Source organism: Triticum urartu, chromosome 2 (assembly GCF_003073215.2).
Source record: "Triticum urartu cultivar G1812 chromosome 2, Tu2.1, whole genome shotgun sequence".
NCBI lineage: Eukaryota > Viridiplantae > Streptophyta > Magnoliopsida > Poales > Poaceae > Triticum > Triticum urartu.
In genome coordinates this window covers 11,342,107-11,362,072 of record NC_053023.1, presented here as the reverse complement: position 1 = coordinate 11,362,072, position 19,966 = coordinate 11,342,107, and the positions used below count along the sequence as shown (strand labels likewise).

General features: G+C 45.2%; 1 pseudogene; it reads left to right on the top strand.

The window, feature by feature from the left end:
- Nucleotides 1-1,657: 1,657 nt before the first annotated feature.
- Nucleotides 1,658-15,972, top strand: LOC125540661 (annotated as a pseudogene).
- The last annotated feature ends 3,994 nt before the right edge of the window (nucleotides 15,973-19,966 follow it).

Below are 19,966 nucleotides of genomic sequence, written 5' to 3'. Positions count from 1 at the left end.
GTACCTAGAAATGATTTTTAGAAAAAATAAAGAGCAAACTATGAGGCATCTGCATTTCAAATTTGACCCGCTTCCTGCTGAATCAGCAGAATTTTTTTTCACACGAGGTGGGTCAAGGCTTTTGACACCCAACAATTTGGTCAATTGTGCATTAAATATGGACTAGTATTTTATAAAATTGATTAGGTCCAATTTTGCAACAAATATATGGTAGGTCCTTCACAAAAAAACTCATTTCGGGCACTCAAAAAATGGAAAATGAAATTTCCGTGCAAAGAAAATGAAAACTCCCTTAGGAAACATTGTTTGGAATTCCAAGATGCACCCTTGTATAGAATATGAGATCATTTGAGCAGACTATGCCATGAATGTGGCCATAAGATTGATCATTTGGCTTGAAAGCCATGAATCTTCACGCATGATAGCTCATTTCTGAGAACACTTTTTGGATAATTGCCGTATTACAAGTTTATTATTTTTCCTGGAAACTTAGTCACATATAATGGCACAATGCGAATGTTATCAATTTTTTTGATTTCTTTTGAATTTTTTATGCCCGTTTCAAAATGTGGTCAAAACGGCGGGCATGACCGTTCGTAGCTAGTTGTTGAATCTTCGAATTTTTTTGGTGTTTCTCTGATTAAATAGATACTTATGTACCTAGAAATGATTTTTGGAAAAAATAAAGAGCAAACTATGAGGCAGCTGCGGTTCAAATTTGACCCGCTTCCTACTGAATCGGCGGAAATTTGTCTTTTTCACAAGAGGTGGGCCAAGGCTTTTGACACCCAACCATTTGGTCAACTGTGCATTAAATATGGCCTAGTATTTTATAAAATTTATTTGGTCCAATTTTGCAACAATTATTTGGTAGGTTCTTCACGAAAAAACCGCATTTTGGGCATTTAAAAAATGGAAAATGATTTTTTCGTGCAAACAACATGAAAAATTCCTTAGTCAACATTGTTTGTCATTCAAGATACAAACTCGTGCACAATGTGAGACCATTTTTTTTAATTTTGCATGTGTAAAAGTAGAAGAAAAACAAAAGAAAATACACAAATCGCATATACCCTATTCCCATTGGTGGAGTTGGTTTGACACGGATTGATGACATGGTACACATCCATCCATCCATCCATTTATCTATAGACAACAAAAAAGAAAAAAGAAAATGAAAAAGGGGAAACCCCACAGACCCACCCACCCCGATCCATCCCTACCAAACCCCCTCTCGTCTCCCACCCACCCCCAATCCCATCCATCCCAAACCCTAACCCGCATCCGCACTCCTCCTTCCTCGGCTCCTCGCCGCCACCACTTCCTCCCCGTCCCGCAGCAGCGCCCACCGCGTCACCTGCCGGCCGCCCTCACGGGTGGCTGCGTCCACGGTGACGACGGAGGCCGTGGCCGATCGTCTCCCTATCCGCCTCTCTCTCGAACGCCAGACCCAATCCGCCGACGTTCTCTTCTCCAATCGCACCGGCGACCTCCAACCTCATCGCAGGCAGCCCCTCCCCTTTCCTCCTAGATCGACTCGAGCTGCTCATGTTGTGGCCAGATCTGGCAGGAACTCCCTCCCTCCCACCTCGCTCCGCATCCCGATCCAGATGCACACATCGACAGAGCTTTTGGCAGCTCCTGCTCGGCTGCTCCCATGGGCCTCTGTCTGTCTGTGGCCTACGCCCACCGCCGGGCCTTGCAGCACGACGACGCCGTCGACGTGATGGTGCGTGGTAGCAGCTCCAACTGCTAAGGGATGGATGGATGCAGGCGGGCACATCAACCTGGCGTGACCTTCGGGCTGTTCCTGGCGAGATCATCAGCACCTTCTTCCTCGTCTACACCGTCTTCTCCGCCACCGACACCAAGAGGAACGCCAGGGACTCCCACGTTCCCGTGTGTACCATCACCGCCGTTCTTCCCCCTGTCGAATCTCCTTACTGTCTGTGCTTAATGGTGTGTGGAACGTCGACAGATCCTTGCCCCGCTGCCAATCGGGTTCGCCGTGTTCCTGGTCCACCTGGCCACCATCCCCATCACTAGCACCGGCATCAACATGGCGAGGAGCCTCGGCGCGGCCATCATCTACAACAGGGAGCATGCCTGGTCAGACCACGTGAGTGAACTAAAACCGAAACTAAATCCTAGCACCCGCCTTTTCCTTTGTCTGAACTTGAAATCATGGCACTTTTTTTGCAGTAGTAGTAACTACAGGCATGTGGTAACTTTAAGTTGATGCATGTGCACAACTACTCTAGCACGCCTAATTAACTGATGTGTAATTGAGAAGCTTAATCTGGTGAACCGATGTGATAGTAGCAGCAATAATTGAACTAATGCTATATGTAGGCTTAACAAACTGAGCAAGGGAAACCATTATATCCCCTTCCTTGTTTTATGATATAGCTTTTAGTTCTGTTGGCCAAACATGTGCTTTAGCCTTTTGCCTTTTCTTATCAATAGTTGTTTTTCTTGTTTTTGAGCTACAGCCACTTTGAGCTACTATAGATTATCTTGTGTACATTTTGTGGTCTAGAAACAAAATTACTAAGCAAAGTGAAGCCCTGAGCTTGACTTCATCGTTGTGCTCTATGTATATTTATTTACTGCTGTAACATGGATATATATTCAGCTTTAATGTTAGATGTTGCGCTAACACATCCATATGCGAAAAAAAGAGTTCAGACAGAACAATGCTTGCTTGTACTATCTCTCTAAAACATGTGCAATTCGATTCCCCACAATCCAACCTGGTAGTGGCAGATTTTGCCTTCTTAGAGTTGTATTGCAATTTAATTTAGTGCTACATGGTTTTAGATTTCTTTGTTAACTTGAGCAGGAAAACTAAGTAAGATGCGTTTTTGACACATGGTATCGGCAAGGACAGAATGGCTTCTGATGTGTTGTGCTTATGTATTATGATTGCAGCTGCCGACCTCTTCCTGGGCTTCGCAACCAGCTTCCAGCAGGTCTACACGCTGGCGCAATGCGACGTTTACTGCAGCAACTACGTCACCCAGGCCGTGTAGTGTCACGACTGGATTTCCGGGTATTAATTTCCCAGAAAATGGCCCTTGTGCTCACCAGCCCAAGGATTACTGTTAGCTGATGAGACACCAACATGATACAGAAACTCCAAGAAAAAATACATAATATGTAGCACAAGACCATTCTGGCCTATGAGTACAACACAGGGTTTTTATTGGCTAATGGCGGAAGCGGTTTGTGGTTCATCACCGTCTATGGGACTCCAATTCCCACAGGAACACCTGACCAGGATAACTCCTATCTTCACGAGGCTGCTATCATCATTGCGCAGGCTCCGGGGCTGTCATCGCAATGCACCTCTCCGTGCAAGAAATCTGGCCAAGACAATAGCCAGGGACAAGCCAGTGAGTACTTTTGAATGTACTCGTAAACATTATGAACACAGGTATAATATGACGAATGATAATCATGCTCTGAAATAATTCATGATCACAACGTCAGCCAAAAAATAAAATCCATGATGCACGCAAGCAGGTTATTCATATACAACATGAATATGCAATAATGGAGTACAAATAGAATGCACCGATCGGGTGTCTGAAGCGACGCCTCGAAATGATGAAAATATAAAGCATGCCTTAGTCGGGCGTCTGAGCGACACCACTTAAAGGGCTTATAAATAATTTAAATAACAAGCATGCCATAGTCGGGTGTCTGAGCGACACCACGTAAAGGGCTTATAAATAATATAAATGACAAGCATGCCACAGTCGGGCGTCTGAGCGACACCACATAAAGGGCTTATAAATAATTTAAATAGCAAGCATGCCACAGTCGGGCGTCTGAGCGACACCACATAAAGGGCTTATAAATGATTTAAATAGCAAGCATGCCACAGTCGGGCGTCTGAGCGACACCACATAAAGGGCTTATAAGAGAATAATCACAGTGAATATCCAGGAGGTAGAACCATGCCAGGGATACTCAATGATTCAAATAATGTAAATGGTTAGTCCACAATAATAATAATCATAATCATCATATGTCACCGCTCATAATCAATGTTCTGGTTTGGCAATTTTTCCTCCGAAAACCGACACTAAGACCGACACTTGACCCATCCCAGACTATAGTCCTTAACCGTGGACACGGCTATTCGAATAGATGTAATCTCTATAGAGGGTGTACTCTTTACCCACGAGTAACAGATTCCTTTAGTCCATCGGAACTAATTCCGTCTACGGTCTTTTAATTGAAAACACACCTGACCGCACACACCAGCCTAACTTATCGGTGTCTGGAATCACCCACGACACCCGTTAAGCAAAACTCTAAGTGGGGAGGCTACAACCTCGATTAGCATGGGATCACAAAATTTGCAACGCGCGCAAACTAGGGGAGCTACCCCCTCGGCTACAATCGGAAACACCCATGCCCCCGGACCTGGTGGCATGCCTACCGGCTGCAGTCAGTATCTTCCACCATGGCCTCTCTGTACGGTGTGTGCTACAAAGGGGTTGACAACTTACTGAACCATACCCTACCTATGGCAGGGACAAGTGGTAGTATGAAACAAGTATGGGGGTTACTGGAACAAAACTCGATCTACGGCCGACTCAGGAGGTTTGAGTATTCCCTACATGATTAGCATAACAAATATGTTTCAACCAACAGAAAGAATCACCACTCATCATACCTCACTATGCCATACAGGACACAACCGTCTCGACGAAGACTAGAGACAAGCTCGTGTCTACCCAAGACAGAGGCTTTCCCGGATTCCTTCCGATAGGCATGAAAGGCATACGAGGGTGATTATTATCACAAGCATATCAAATTCCAACAGCAAGGAACATTCATTATGCACTCACGAGTCTGATCATATCATCACATAAAATAACAATTACTTCGTGTTAAGGTGGTGTTGTAACCATATCAAACAACACACAACCATATTATGCCAGGGTTCAGAATGCTTGCCTTCAAGAGTATGCAAGTGGGGTGCATTTTTTGAAAGTTGCTTCCTTCTTCAAAATCCTATTTTGGGAAAATTTAAATTAACACATAGTTTCAAAACAGTACAAAAAGTTTATTCGAAAATTTTCGAATAAATATGAAAATAAACTAGATTTTTTTTGAGAAACAACAGAAAAATAATCAAATCATTTGGACATATATTTTAAAAGTTATAGCCAGTGAAAATTCTGTTTTTAAAAAATAATAAAAGAAACAGAAAAAGAAAAAAACGGTTCGGGGGGGAAAGCGTACTTTGGAATTACGCCTTCACTTATGCCAGCGTGGACCGGCTCGGGGTCACTGATAGTGGGTCCCTTGGGCCCACTAGTCAGGTTTGACTAGTCGCCCGCCTCCTTTCTCCTCTGCCCGAGCGGAGGCGGGACTCCAGCGATCGCCGTCGATGAACAGCGGCTCCCCGCGGGGTTCTGAGGGCGGGGATGGATCCGCTAGTTCAGGGCGGTCCTCCCGGTGGTCGAACGGCTGGTGGGGACGCGGAGGTGGCTTCGGGAGGATTTGGGGGCTTGGGCTACGGTGGCTCCTGGTCGAGGCTGAGGGGTTGGGCGGCTCCGCACGGTCGAGGGGAAGAGGGTGGTGGCACTGGATGGACGGGGAGGGGGGCTCTGCTTGCGACGAACGGGGTCGGAAGGCGGCGGCGGCCCAACTGGCCGAAGACGAGGAAGAAGGCCTCTCCCCATCGATTGCCGGCGATGGAAGCATCAGAGGGATGGCCTGAGGTGGCCTGGGGGTTTGGAGGAGCTCGGGCGGTCCTTTTATAGGTGGCCAAGGTCGGTTCCGACGGCGGCCATGGATAAGAACGGCGAACCGCCGTTCTGTAGCTTGCAGGGCGACGTGGCGGCGACGGGCGCTAGCAGACGGCTCATGGGTGACCTGAAGCTGCTCCAGAGGGCAGCTGGCGCACGCGTATGGTTTGGGCGGCGCCGTCCATGGCAGGGGCTGTTGCGCCGGTCAGCTAGCCACCACGGCCGACCTGACGGCGGCGCTGTAGGGCGCCAGCGGTGACTTGGCAGATTCTGGCGAGTGGGTGAGGACGAGGCGTAGCCCTGCGGGCGAGCAAAGGCCAGGGGCCAGACGCGGCGACTCGGGTGCACGCACGTGCAAAACGCGCGCTCTGGCCGCGCCCACAGCACGCACGCCAGGTGCTCGACGCAATGCCATCCTGTGCTAGAGGGCTTGAGCAAGGCTGGCAGTTAACAGGTCTGGGTTAGGGGTAGCTAGGAGCTTAGTAGACAAGTTTGTTGGGTCAGAGGATCAAGTTCACAATGCAAACTAAAAATCATGCCAAATCTGTTCACGCACTCAAGGTGTTCGACAGAATGCTATGGGCATCTAGGCATCTCTTGGGGTGGCCAAAAACTCTAGATCCTAGTCTCTTTATGTACAAGTGATGATGGCAAGGTTGTTAGGGCAAAGCCAGAAACTTGTTAGTGCAAAATTTTGAGAAAACCAAATCTGGCCAGAAATTAAAGGCTATCATTGCATGGGCCAAAAATATTTGAATGGGTCCAATCTCCTGGACTTCAGGGTTTTGTAGGGTGGTTTTATAAGCAGGAGAAAGAATCATGGGGCTTAGAGTAAAATAAAATAGAGTTGCAATAGAAAACACCCAACTGGGCCAGAGAGCAAAAGAGGATGATTTGCTCAAATTTTTCAAAGAACACTCATGGGTTTTTGCATAAAAATGAATTATATGCATCTACTGACATCTCCAAATTTTTATGTAATTTTTAAAGACATATTTAAATAGGTTGCAGTGCAAACCACAAACTGATTGAGATTTGAAAACTTGAGGTAGGGCTGAAAATCTCCAAAAGATTAAGAGAGGTTTTTGCATAAAAGTGATTTAGGAACCTCACATGTCCTCCCCAAATTTTGGTGGAGTTTTTAAATGGATATAAGAAAGGGTTGTAGTGCAGAAGAGGCTCTAAAGCTTATGAAAAATCATTTTTAAAAGAAATAAAGCTCTGGGAAAAATAATCATATAAATAATTCCACTGATAAAAGAAATGTTTCTTGAGAGGGTATACAAGTCCAACAATATATTTGAAAGTTTTTCTATTTGGAGGAAAAACTTAGAAGAAAAGAGTGGTTCTGAATCCAAAGAAAATCCAGAAAATAAAAGTTTAATTTACCAAGGCAAAATTTTAATTAATAAATCTTGGTTAATTTTTTGGGGTGTTACAACACTACCCCCCTTAAGAAAAATCTCGTCCTCGAGATTTGCTAACGGCTGTTTAGAAAAATATTACTCCTACCATCACAAGGTAATACCGAAAATAACCATCCTACTCATGTAAGTAAAATGTGGCTACAATAAGTGGGCAATTAAATGGTGTAAAACTACAGTGTGGATTACTACTGGTTACAGCAAATTTTTGATTAAATATCTAAATTACCCAAAATACGCTAGTTGCACCCGAGAGCACAGTGCTCTCTCTGGCTGACAGGTGGACCCGGGGTCCACTGTCAGTCTCTTCTTCTACCTCTGGCTCTCTCTTCTTCCTCTCTCTTGCGCGCTTTCCCGCGCTTTCTCCACCGGCGACGTCTAGCGCGTAGAGCATCTAGGCCGTACTGCGGTAGTGCGCGGCGTGCTAGCTGCCGGCGCAGCGTGCACTCACCTCGCGGGCCAGTGCGCTGTCGGCACTGCTCGCGGATTCGCCTCCGAACACCGGCGATCGAGCGACGAGCGGCGCTGGTGGACTTCGCCCACGGTACACCGATCTCGAGCTATAAAACGACCGAGGTGCTCCTTTCTTCTTCCTCACACCTGGCCTCGCTTCTCCTTCTCCTTCCTTCTCCTCCATTTCTATTTACAAGGGTTCAGAACGAGGCTCTAATGGCGGAGATGATGCCGGACTGGTACACGATCCTCATATGCGGAGGGCTGGCGGCATTGCTGGGGTTCTCCGTGCTCTTATGCGTGATGATCCTCGATGATCGTCGTGATGCTGCCGCTCGAGTGTTAGCTCTCCGCGGTGGCAGTGATCATGAGGATTAAGTGCAGTGTCGGGTGCTAACTGTTGTCAGTGTGCTGGAGGTAACTTGTACCCGAATAATCACCCACAAATTTCTCCTTCAGAGACTATGGTGCCAGTGAGGTGATCAGTTAGGTGTAACATGTGCACGTGCATTTGCAATCAGTGTACGAGGTCGAGTGGTTGCGGTTGTGAGTCTGCTGTCGTGGTGCTGCGGAGATAAAAATCTATGTCGTGAAGAGATATACGCTGCAACAACTCAGGGAAAAAACCTTACTTCAGAATTTACCGCGAGTGAAAACAGTTAATAAAAACTAACAACAGTAAAAATCACTCACATTAACTGAAACTAAAAATTTAATTCATCGCACAATTTTTAGGATACCACGCATAAGTTGCAACACACAAATAAATGCTAAGACAATAAACATAGCAGTGACGTTTACAATGACAACGGTAAATGGACAGGGTCCTGAGAAAATGTCTCTGGGATTGGGGCACACTCTTCTTCTATCGGGGGAAGCGGATTGACTAGTCGATGAATGCGTCTCTCCTGGTCGGGCGTCAGTGGTCTGCCGATGGCGATCTGAGGATTTAAATCAGCCAGGTTCTGGAGATAACCCATTACTCGTTGGGTCAAGCGCTCCTGAGCGATGACATACTGGGCAAGGTTGGCCAGTACTGGGTCTCTCTCGATTCGTCCATCGGGAAAAGATGCTACTTCACCGGGTGCTGCACGACTCGGGAAGTAATAATACCCCCGTTCGCTGGCATAGGGTACCGCGAATCGAAGGCGAGCAAGTGCTTCGTACGCAGCAGCTTCAATGGCCATTTGCGGAGTTGGCATAGATTTCCCCACGAAGGAGACTTCCGTAGGGTCTTGGTTTGGGTTTGTGGGAGGGATGTGCACCACTGCCCAATATTTCGAGGTGAATGGGGTGATCCTCGCTTTGAGCAACTCGTACTGGGGTGGATGGGTAGCACCCATGGTACTGCAGGTAAAGTCCCACAATATTTTAACAAAGCTACCTGGGGTTGCATCTGGAGTTCTCAGATAAATACTAGGGCTCGGCATGGCAAAGAAATGGCTGTGAGAGTTGTGTACAAGGTGAGGGATACTTGGCAAGGTCACGAGGTTTCCGTTTATATACCATTGGGACTGGGTTGTTACCTATCGCGGTGAAGGGCAACTAGTTTGCCGAATCTACTCTATGGGGTCGTGGTCAATGCTACAGATACACATATCTCCCAAAAGTGACGTATTACTGTGGGTGTCGTCGGGGTGGTTTTGGTAGCTGTGCCCGGAATAAAAAATGCAACTGCACGCTACATACTTATGCAATGCTACTATTCAAAACAGAGGCACACAAGCAGGCTGCGCTTATTTATGGCGATGCAAGATTACACAATTACAGGGCGTGGACGTACTGAGACTCAGTACCACTCGAGTGACTTAGTCAACCTCGTTAATGTCTAAGTGGGCATGCCTTGTGGACGTCGAGGCTTCTCCACGGGTCTCACCGTCGGGGGTAGCTGGATGGATTTGAGGAGCTGCAGTGTCGGGGTAGCGATGATGACCATCGCGGGGGTTGTTGGCCACAATCCCGTTGGAGCGTGTTCCCAAAAGGCGACGAAGCACTTCTGGGACACCAAAGCATTTTGGTCGATGGCTGGGGCAGACCTCAAGGACTCTATTGGTTGTCCGAACAACACGACTGGGTTGTCGGCGTCGGGCTCATATTCTCCTCTCGCCGGGGCTCGGCGAACCAGTTCTCCACGAGCTGCGATCAGATCAAGGGTGATTTGATCGAACAGTTGCTCTAGTGCACTTACATAGCGCACCAGATGCAACAGTGCAGGATCCATCTTGTGATCTCCGTTGGTAACCTGGGGTGGCCTACCATACCCGTCACGGCCGGGGTAGTAGTAGAACGAGCGACAATTAACTCTGGGCGACAAGTGCCTGAGTTGAACTATAGCCTCTCGAGCAGCTAGTTGGATGGCTTGTGGCTCAAAGGAAGTTGTCCTTCCGGTGAACCTGTAGGGGCGTTCTGGTGATAGACCCCTACCATAGATGTGCACAGTGGCCCAGAATTGACGGCTCTCACTGCTCATGGGCCCTTGGTACACAACATATTCTAGGGGCTCCTCTAATGCAAAGGCACGGCGGGGGGGGGTTGCTAGCACGGGCACAAAACCTCCAAGGTTGTTTGTTGTGGTCTCTTTGTGCACAATATGGCCAGCAATTATGGCTCGGTTTGGGGAAGAGGCTGTGCTGTGCTAGGTTGAGGCTAGCGTGTCCTTTTTATAGAAAAAGGGGACGGAGTCTTCCTTCGCACGCTTGCGAAAGGGACAATTTATGTGTCGGTCACTAGCGTGTGATCGACAGGCTAGGCTGATAGGTTGGGCACCGACTGCCAAAAGGTGTCGGGGTCACTGTGTGGCTATCTTACATGAGAAGCTTGGCCCGGGTTAGGTTAAGGTCTGGTGGATTGGTTAATCTAGGTTTATTGACCTAGCTAAGATAGGATTAGCCATTGTCAGTCTGGCTCTGATACCAAGGTTGTCACGACCGGATTTCCGGGTATTAATTTCCCAGAAAATGGCCCTTGTTCTCACCAGCCCCAGGATTACTGTTAGCTGATGAGACACCAACTTGATACAGAAACTCCAAGCAAAAATACATAATATGTAGTACAAGACCATTCTGGCCTATGAGTACAACACAGGGTTTTTAGTGGCTAATGGCGGAAGCGGTTTGTGGTTCATCAGCGTCTATGGGACTCCACTTCCCACAGGAATAGCTGACCAGGATAACTCCTATCTTCGCGAGGCTGCTATCATCATTGCGTAGGCTCCGGGGCTGTCATCGCAACGCTCCTCTCCGTGCAAGAAATCTGGCCATGACAATAGCCAGGGACAAGCCAGTGAGTACTTTTGAATGTACTCGCAAACATTATGAACACATGTATAATATAAGAATGATAATCATGCTCTGAAATATCTCATGATAACAACGTCAGCCACAAAATAAAATCCATGATGCACGCAAGAAGGTTATTCATATACAACATGAATATGCAATAATGGAGTAGAAATAGAATGCACCGATCGGGTATCTGAAGCGACGCCTCGAAAGGATAAAAATATAAAGCATGCCTTAGTCGGGCGTCTGAGCGACACCACTTAAAGGGCTTATAAATAATTTAAATAACAGGCATGCCATAGTCGGGCGTCTGAGCGACACCACGTAAAGGGCTTATAAATAATATAAATGACAAGCATGCCACAGTTGGGCATCTGAGCGACACCACATAAAGGTCTTATAAATAATTTAAATAGCAAGCATGCCATAGTCGGGCATCTGAGCGACACCACATAAAGGGCTTATAAATGATTTAAATAGCAAGCATGCCACAGTCGGGTGTCTGAGTGACACCACATAAAGGGCTTATAAGAGAATAATCACAGTGAATATCTAGGAGGTAGAACCATCCCAGGGATACTCAATAATTTAAATGGTTAGTCCACAATAATAATAATCATAATCATCATATGTCATCGGTCATAATCAATGTTCTGGTTTAGCAATTTTTCCTCTGAAGACTGACACTAAGACCGACACTTGACCGATCCCAGACTGTAGTCCTTTACCATGGACACTGCTATTCGAATAGATGTAATCTCTGCAGAGGGTGTACTCTTTACCCACGAGTAACGGATTCCTTTAGTCCATCGGAACTAATTCCGTCTACGGTCTTTTAATTGAAAACACAGCTGACCGCACACACCAGCCTAACTTACCGGTGTCTGGAATCACCCACGACACCCGTTAAGCAAAACTCTAAGTGGGGAGGCTACAACATCGATTAGCATGGGATCACAAAATTTATAACGCGTGCAAACTAGGGGAGCTACCCCCTCGGCTACAACCGGAAACACCCATGCCCCCGGACCTGTTGGCATGCCTACCGAATGCAGTCGGTATCTTCCACCATGGCCTCTCTGTACGATGTGTGCTAGTAAGGGGTTGACAACTTACTGAACCGTACCCTACCTATGGCAGGGACAAGTGGTAGTACGAAACAAGTATGGGGGTTACTGGAACAAGACTCGATCTACGGCCGACTCAGGAGGTTTGAGTATTCCCCGCATGATTAGCATAACAAATATGTTTCAACCAACAAAAAGAATCACCACTCATCATACCTCACTATGCCATACCGGACACAACCGTCTCGACGAAGACTGGAGACAAGCTCGTGTCTACCCAAGACAGAGGCTTTCCCGGATTCCTTCCGATAGGCATGAAAGGCATACGAGGGTGATGACTATCACAAGCATATTAAATTCCAACAGCAAGGAACATTTATTATGCACTCATGAGTATGATCATATCATCACATAAAATAACGAATACTTCGTGTTAAGGTGGTGTTGTAACCATATCAAATAACACACAACCATATTATGCCAGGGTTCAGAATGCTTGCCTTCAAGAGTATGCAAGTGGGGTGCATTTTTTGAAAGTTGCTTCCTTCTTCAAAATCCTATATTGAGAAAATTTAAATTAACACATAGTTTCGAAATAGTACAAAAAGTTGTTTGGAAAATTTTCGAATAAATATGAAAATAAACTACACAAAATTTGAGAAACAACAGAAAAATAATCAAATCATTTGGACTTATATTTAAAAAGTTATAGCCAGTCAAAGTTTAGTCAAAATTCTGTCTTTAAAAAATAAATAAAAGAAACAGAAAAAGAAAAAACGGTTCGGGGGGGAAAGCGTACTCTCGAATTACGCCTTCACTTATGCCAGCGTGGACCGGCTCGGGGTCACTGGTAGTGGGTCCCTTGGGCCCACTGGTCAGGTTTGACCAGTCGCCCGCCTCCTTTCTCCACTGCCCGAGCGGAGGCGGGGCTCCGGTGATCACCGTCGACGAACGGCGACTCCCCGCGGGGTTCTGAAGGCGGGGATGGATCCGCTGGTTCAGGGCGGTCCTCCCGGTGGTCGAACGACTGGTGGGGACGACGGGAGTCGCCGGCGGCGAGCTCCGTGGCGGAGGTGGCTTCGGGAGGATTTGGGGGCTTGGGCTACGGGGCTCCCGGTCGAGGCTGAGGGGTTGGGCGGCTCCGCATGGTCGAGGGGAAGAGGGTGGTGGCACTGGATGGACGGGGAGGGGGGCTCTGCTTGCGACGAACGGGGTCGGAAGGCGGCGGCGGCCCAACTGGCCGAAGACGAGGAAGAAGGCCTCTCCCCATTGATTGCCGGCTATGGAAGCATTAGAGGGATGGCCTGAGGTGGCCTGGGGGTTTGGAGGAGCTCGGGTGGTCCTTTTATAGGCGGCCAAGGTCGGTTCCGACGGCGGCCGTGGATAAGAACGGCGAACCACTGTTCTGTAGCTTACAGGGCGACGTGGCGGCTGGCGCACGCGTATGGCTTGGGCGGCACCTTCCATGGCAGGGGCTGCTGCGGCCGTCAGCTAGCTGTCATGGCCGACCTGACGGCGGCGCTGTAGGGCACCAGGGGTGGCTTGGCGGATTCTAGCGAGTGGGTGAGGACGAGGCATAGCCCTGCGGGCGAGCAAAGGCCAGGGGCCAGACGCGGCGACTCAGGTGCACGCACGTGCAAAACGCGTGCTCTGGCCACGCCCAGAGCACGCACGCCAGGTGCTCGACGAAATGCCATCGTGTGCTAGAGGGCTTGAGCGAGGCTGGCAGTTAACAGGTCTAGGTTAGGGGTAGCTAGGAGCTTAGTGGACAAGTTTGTTGGCTCACAGGATCAAGTTCACAATGCAAACTAAAAATCATGCCCAAATCTGTTCATGCACTCAAGGTGTTCGACAGAATGCTATGGGTATCTAGACATCTCTTGGGGTGGCCAAAAACTCCAGATCCTAGTCTCTTTAGGTACAAGTGATGATGGCAAGGTTGTTAGGGCAAAGCCAGAAACTTGTTAGTGCAAAATTTTGAGAAAACCAAATCTGGCCAGAAACTAAAGGCTATCATTGCATGGGCCAAAAATATTTCAATGGGTCCAATCTCCTGGACTTAAGGGTTTTGTAGGATGGTTTTATAAGCAGGAGAAAGAATCATGGGCCCTAGAGTAAAATAAAACAGAGTTGCAGTAGAAACCACCCAACTGGGCCAGAGAGCAAAAGAGGATGATTTGCTCAAATTTTTCAAAGAACACTCATGGGTTTCTGAATAAAAATGAATTATATGCATCTACAGACATCTCCAAATTTTTATGTAATTTTTAAAGACATATTTAAATAGGTTGCAGTGCAAACCACAAACTGATCAAGATTTGAAAACTTGAGGTAGGGCTCAAAATCTCCAAAAGATTAAGAGAGGTTTTTGCATAAAAGTGATTTAGCAACCTCACATGTCCTCCCCAAATATTGGTGGAATTTCTAAATGAATATAAGAAAGGGTTGTAGTGCAGAAGAGGCTCTAAAGCTTATAAAAATCATTTTTAAATGAAATAAAGCTCAAGGAAAAATAATCATATAAATAATTCCACTGATAAAAGAAATGTTTCTTGAGAGGGTACACAAGTCCAACAATATTTTTGAAAGGTTATCTATTTGGAGGTAAAACTCAGAAGAAAAGAGTGGTTCTGAATCCAAAGAAAATCCAGAAAATAAAATTTTAATTTACCAAGGAAAAAATTTAATTAATAAATCATGGTTAAATTTTTGGGGTGTTACATGCAGCGCATCACGGTCGAGTGCGGCGGCGCCCCCTCCGGCCAGGTCTACCTCGACAAGTGCTACATTACCTACAGCTACTACCCCCACTATTTCATGAATGATTCATTACAGTAGTTCTTTCTGCAGTAATTTCAGTGTTTCATAGATTAAGATTACAGATGTATGTTCATGAATGATGAGTAGTTTCAGTTATTTCCCAACTTGAAAGAAACCGGAATAGGCAGTAGTAGGACAATGAGTCATCCTGCACTAGTACAAGTACATGAATAGGTAGTATTATACGAGTCAGTGTTGATTTTGAAATTTGATGCGCTCTAATGATTGCTCACGTGCCCTCAGGAATTTGTTATTCCTTTTTCATCATCAGGATGACAACAAGTCTTCTTAGTAGGATCAGACGGCACATTGTTGTTGCCAAAAACACTGTGATGTCGTTTCGCTTGTATGCCATACTCTCGCACCAAGTCTTGGTATATATATATATATATGCTGATACCATGTTGAACCTGAGCTCAATTATTTTGGGAAATACTGAGACATCAGATGGCCTATCATTATCTTTACGTAGTTGTTAGTTGACTTATCGTTATGTATAAGCAGCTCATCTGGCGGCAGTATTATTGGTTATTATTTATAAGAAGTCATACTAATCATGAAAAATATGCCACAGTAAACTTTGAAACAATACTGATAACAGTTTCACATAGTTGTGCCCCTTTATATTGCTTGCTCTCACTCAATAGGCACCATTTGTGCATTTCTGTTCCATATCTCTTACCCTGATGTTGAAAAAGTAATTAAGTCTTGAACTACTTGAATCGTTGATGTGCTGTAAATCTATGCTCGGTTCTATATGCGAAGGTAGACACTATCTTTGCTGCTTGTGTCTTGAATAAATAAATAAAATTATGTAATGATGATCTGAAATGTCACACAGGTGACCATTTGTGCTGTCGCCGCTGTCGTGCCGGTTGGAGGTGCTGCTGCTGCATCTGGCGGAGCTGCAGCTGCCGCCCCAAAGGGAAACCTTCATCAAACACAACCCCATAACAGGGCCTCAAGGTTCTGTGCGCCATCGCCCCTCTTTCTAAATTACTGAAACGAAAATGGCTAGGCCTGATGTGCCTCTTGTATCTATTGCTCGATTTGTTATGATTTGATTCACCAAGAGTGATTCTTCTATAGTCTTTTAGTATGGTTAAATAGAACAACGAGGGATGTTTCTAATTTGGTTATTGCTAGAATAATTCATCGACTTGAGAATGGAATTTAATTGGATGGTCCCTTTCATCGTGCTTAATTATGTTCTGCTTGAGTTTACTGCCTTATTATGTTCTTCTCGAGTTGACACTATTTATGTCCAAACCTGGGTTTATACTCTTTGCTTGTCGTCATCACTCATCGGTTGGGCTGTTTACTTAATGTATTTGTTGTCTGATTGCTCCATCATATTTCCTGATGTACTTCTACATATATATGTTGGTTGTAATCTACTTGAATGATCCGAGTACTTGCTATTCCATTCTGTTCTTGTAGGTCAATGGAGCTTGTGTTGTTGATAGAACACCATTGATGACTTCTTCCTATGTTGAAGAGCATGTTCCGTGATATCCAAAAGTAGCTAGCTTTAACTTGGCAGAGCTTTTTATTTTTCAATCGCAATATTTGTACGTGAATTTTTAAGTTCCTGGGCATGCAATATTTGTAGGTTAAACTAGTTGTTGTGATGTGAACGAGTGTATGGAGTTTCACATGTTCTGTTCTGTATAGAATATATTGTAATAAACCTATTTTGGTTGTTATTTGAAGATTTTCATATTCTTTTCTTCTTTCTGTTTGATATATACTGCTTAAAAAGTGATGTGGATCCACTGCCAGGAAAAATCTGACAATTGGGACCCATCTAAAAATTGGACCACAAAAGCCTCGAAAATAAAAATGAAATGGACCGCAAAGGGCCATGCCTAAAAAATAAAAAGGCCAAATTGTTGGGCCAGGCCGATGTAGCTAGAAAAAATTAATAGAGAAAATATACAGTAAAAAGGCTGAATTGTTGGGCTAGGCCCATGTAGAAAACCGAATTGGACCGGGTTGAATCTTGTGCCACATCAGCTTGCCACGCTGGATGCCTACGTGGCCTGGGGAGGTTGCTAGTGACGAAAAATTTGGTCGTGGAACCAACGACCTTTTACATATCACAAAGAAGGTCACTAATTTCAGTTTACGACCGCCAGCTTTTGACCTTCTGTTTTTGGTCACAAAAAGTTCGCAAATGAAAAACTATGACCTTTCAGCGACCAATAGTGAGGGTCACAAGTTGACATATTTCTTGTAGTGAACCCACAAGTATAGGGGATCGCAACAGTTTTCGAGGGTAGAGTATTCAACCCAAATTTATTGATTCTTCACAAGGGGAGCCAAATAATATTCTCAAGTATTAGCAGTTGATTTGTTAATTCAACCACACCTGGGTAACTTAGTATCTGCAGCAAAGTATTTAGTAGCAAAGTAGTATGGAAGTCACGGTAACAGTGGCAAAAGTAACAGTAGTGGCAACGACAAAGTAACTGAGCAAAGAACAATATTTGAAAAGCTCGTTGGCATTGGATAGGTGATGGATAATTATGTCAGATGCGATTCCTCATGTAATAGTTATAACATAGGGTGACACAGAACTAGCTCTAGTTCATCAATGTAATGTAGGCATGTATTCCGAATATAATCATACGTGCTTATGGAAAAGAACTTGCATGACATCTTTTGTCCTACCCTCCCGTGGCAGCGGGGTCCTAATGGAAACAAAGGGATATTAAGGCCTCCTTTTAATAGAGTACCATACCAAAGCATTAACACATAGTGAATACATGAACTCCTCAAACTACGGTCATCACCGAGAAGCATCCCGATTATTGTCACTTAGGGGTTGTCGGATCATAACACATAGTAGGTGACTATAGACTTGCAAGATAGGATCAAGAACTCACATATATTCATGAAAACATAATAGGTTCAGGTCTGAAATCACGGCACTCGGGCCCTAGTGACAAGCATTAAGCATAGCAAAGTCATAGCAACATCAATCTCAGAACATAGTGGATACTAGGGATCAAACCCTAACAAAACTAACTCGATTACATGGTAAATCTCATCCAACCCATCACCGTCCAGCAAGCCTATGATGAAATTACTCACGCGCGGAGGTGAGCATCATGAAATTGGTGATGGAGGATGGTTGATGATTACGACAGCGACGAATTCCCCTCTCCGGAGCCCCGAACGGACACTAGATCAGCCCTCTAGAGAGAGTTTAGGGCTTGGCGGCGGCTCCGTATCGTAAAACGCGATGAATCCTTCTCTCTGATTTTTTTCTCCCCGGATGTGAATATATGGAGTTGGAGTTGAGGTCGGTGGAGCACCAGGGGGCCCACGAGGTAGGGGGCGCGCCCTAGGGGGTCATGACCTCCACCCTCGTGGACAGGGTGTGGGCCCCCCTGGCCTTGATTCTTTCGCCAGTATTATGTGTTAATTCCAAAAATAACTTCCGTGGAGTTTCAGGTCATTCCGAGAACCTTTATTTCTGCACAAAAATAACACAATGGCAGTTCTGCTAAAAACAGCGTCAGTCTGGGTTAGTTCCATTGAAATCATGCAAGTTCGAGTCCAAAACAAGGGCAAAAGTGTTTGGAAAACTAGATACGACGGAGACGTATCAACTCCCCCAAGCTTAAACCTTTGCTTATCCTCAAGCAATTCAGTTGATAAACTGAAAGTGATAAAGAAAAACTGTTACAAACTATGTTTGCTCTTGTTGTCGTAAATATGTAAAGCCAGCATTCAAATTTTCAGCAAAGATTATCAACTAACCATATTCACAATAACACTTAGGTCTCATGTTTACTCATATCAATGGCATAATCAACTAGCGAGCAATAATAATAAATCTCGGATGACAACACTTTCTCAAAACAATCATAATATGATATAACAAGATGGTATCTCGCTAGCCCTTTTTGAGACCGCAAAACATAAATGCAGAGCACCTTTAAAGATCAAGGACTGACTAAACATTGTAATTCATGGTAAAAGAGATCTAGTCATAGTCATACCCAATATAAACTAATAGTAATGCATGCAAATGACAACGGTGCTCTGCAGCGGGACTCAACATAAAGTAAATAGATAGGCCCTTCGCAGAGGGAAGCAGGGATTTGTAGAGGTGCCAGAGCTCGATTTGAAATAGAGATAAATAACATTTTGAGCGGTATACTTTCACTGTCAACATAACAACTAAGAGATCTCGACATCTTCCATGGTACACACATTATAGGCAGTTCCCAAAGAGAATGGTAAAGTTTATACTCCCCCTCCACCAACAAGCATCGATCCATGGCTTGCCCAAAACAACGGGTGCCTCCAACTAACAACAATCCTGGGGGAGTTTTGTTTAATTATTTTCATTTGATTTGAGCATGCGACTAGGCATCCCGGTGACCAGCCATTTTCTCGTGAGTGAGGAGCTGAGTCCACTCCTCTTGAGAATAACCCGCCTAACATGGAAGATACAGACAGCCCTAGTTGATACATGAGCTGTTCGAGCATACAAAATATAATTTCATTTGAAGGTTTAAAGTTTGGCACATACAAATTTACTTGGAACGGCAGGTAGATACCGCATATAGGAAGGTTTATGGAGTTTGGATGCACAAGCAGTATTCCCGCTTAGTCCAAGTGAAGGCTAGAAAGAGACAGGGAAGCGACAAACTGAGAGAGCGACAACAGTCATGAACATGCATTAAAATTAATCAACACCGAGTGCAAGCATGAGTAGGATATAATCCACCATGAACATAAATATCGTGAAGGCTATGTTGATTTTGTTTCAACTACATGCGTGAACATGTGCCAAGTCAAGTCACTCAAATCATTCAAAGGAGGATACCACCCTATCATACCACATCACAACCATTCTAATAGCATGTTGGCACGCAAGGTAAACCATTATAAGCTCCTAGATAATTAAGCATGGCATAAGCAACTATAATCTCTAATTGTCATTGGAAAAATGTTTATTCATAATACGCTAAATCAGGAATGATGAACTAATCATATTTACAAAAACAAGATAGGTTGAGTTCATACCAGCTTCTCTCATCTCAATCGGTCCATCATATATCGTCATTATTGCCTTTCACTTGCATGACCGAATAGTGTGGATAATAATAATAATGCACGTGCATTGTACTAAGCTG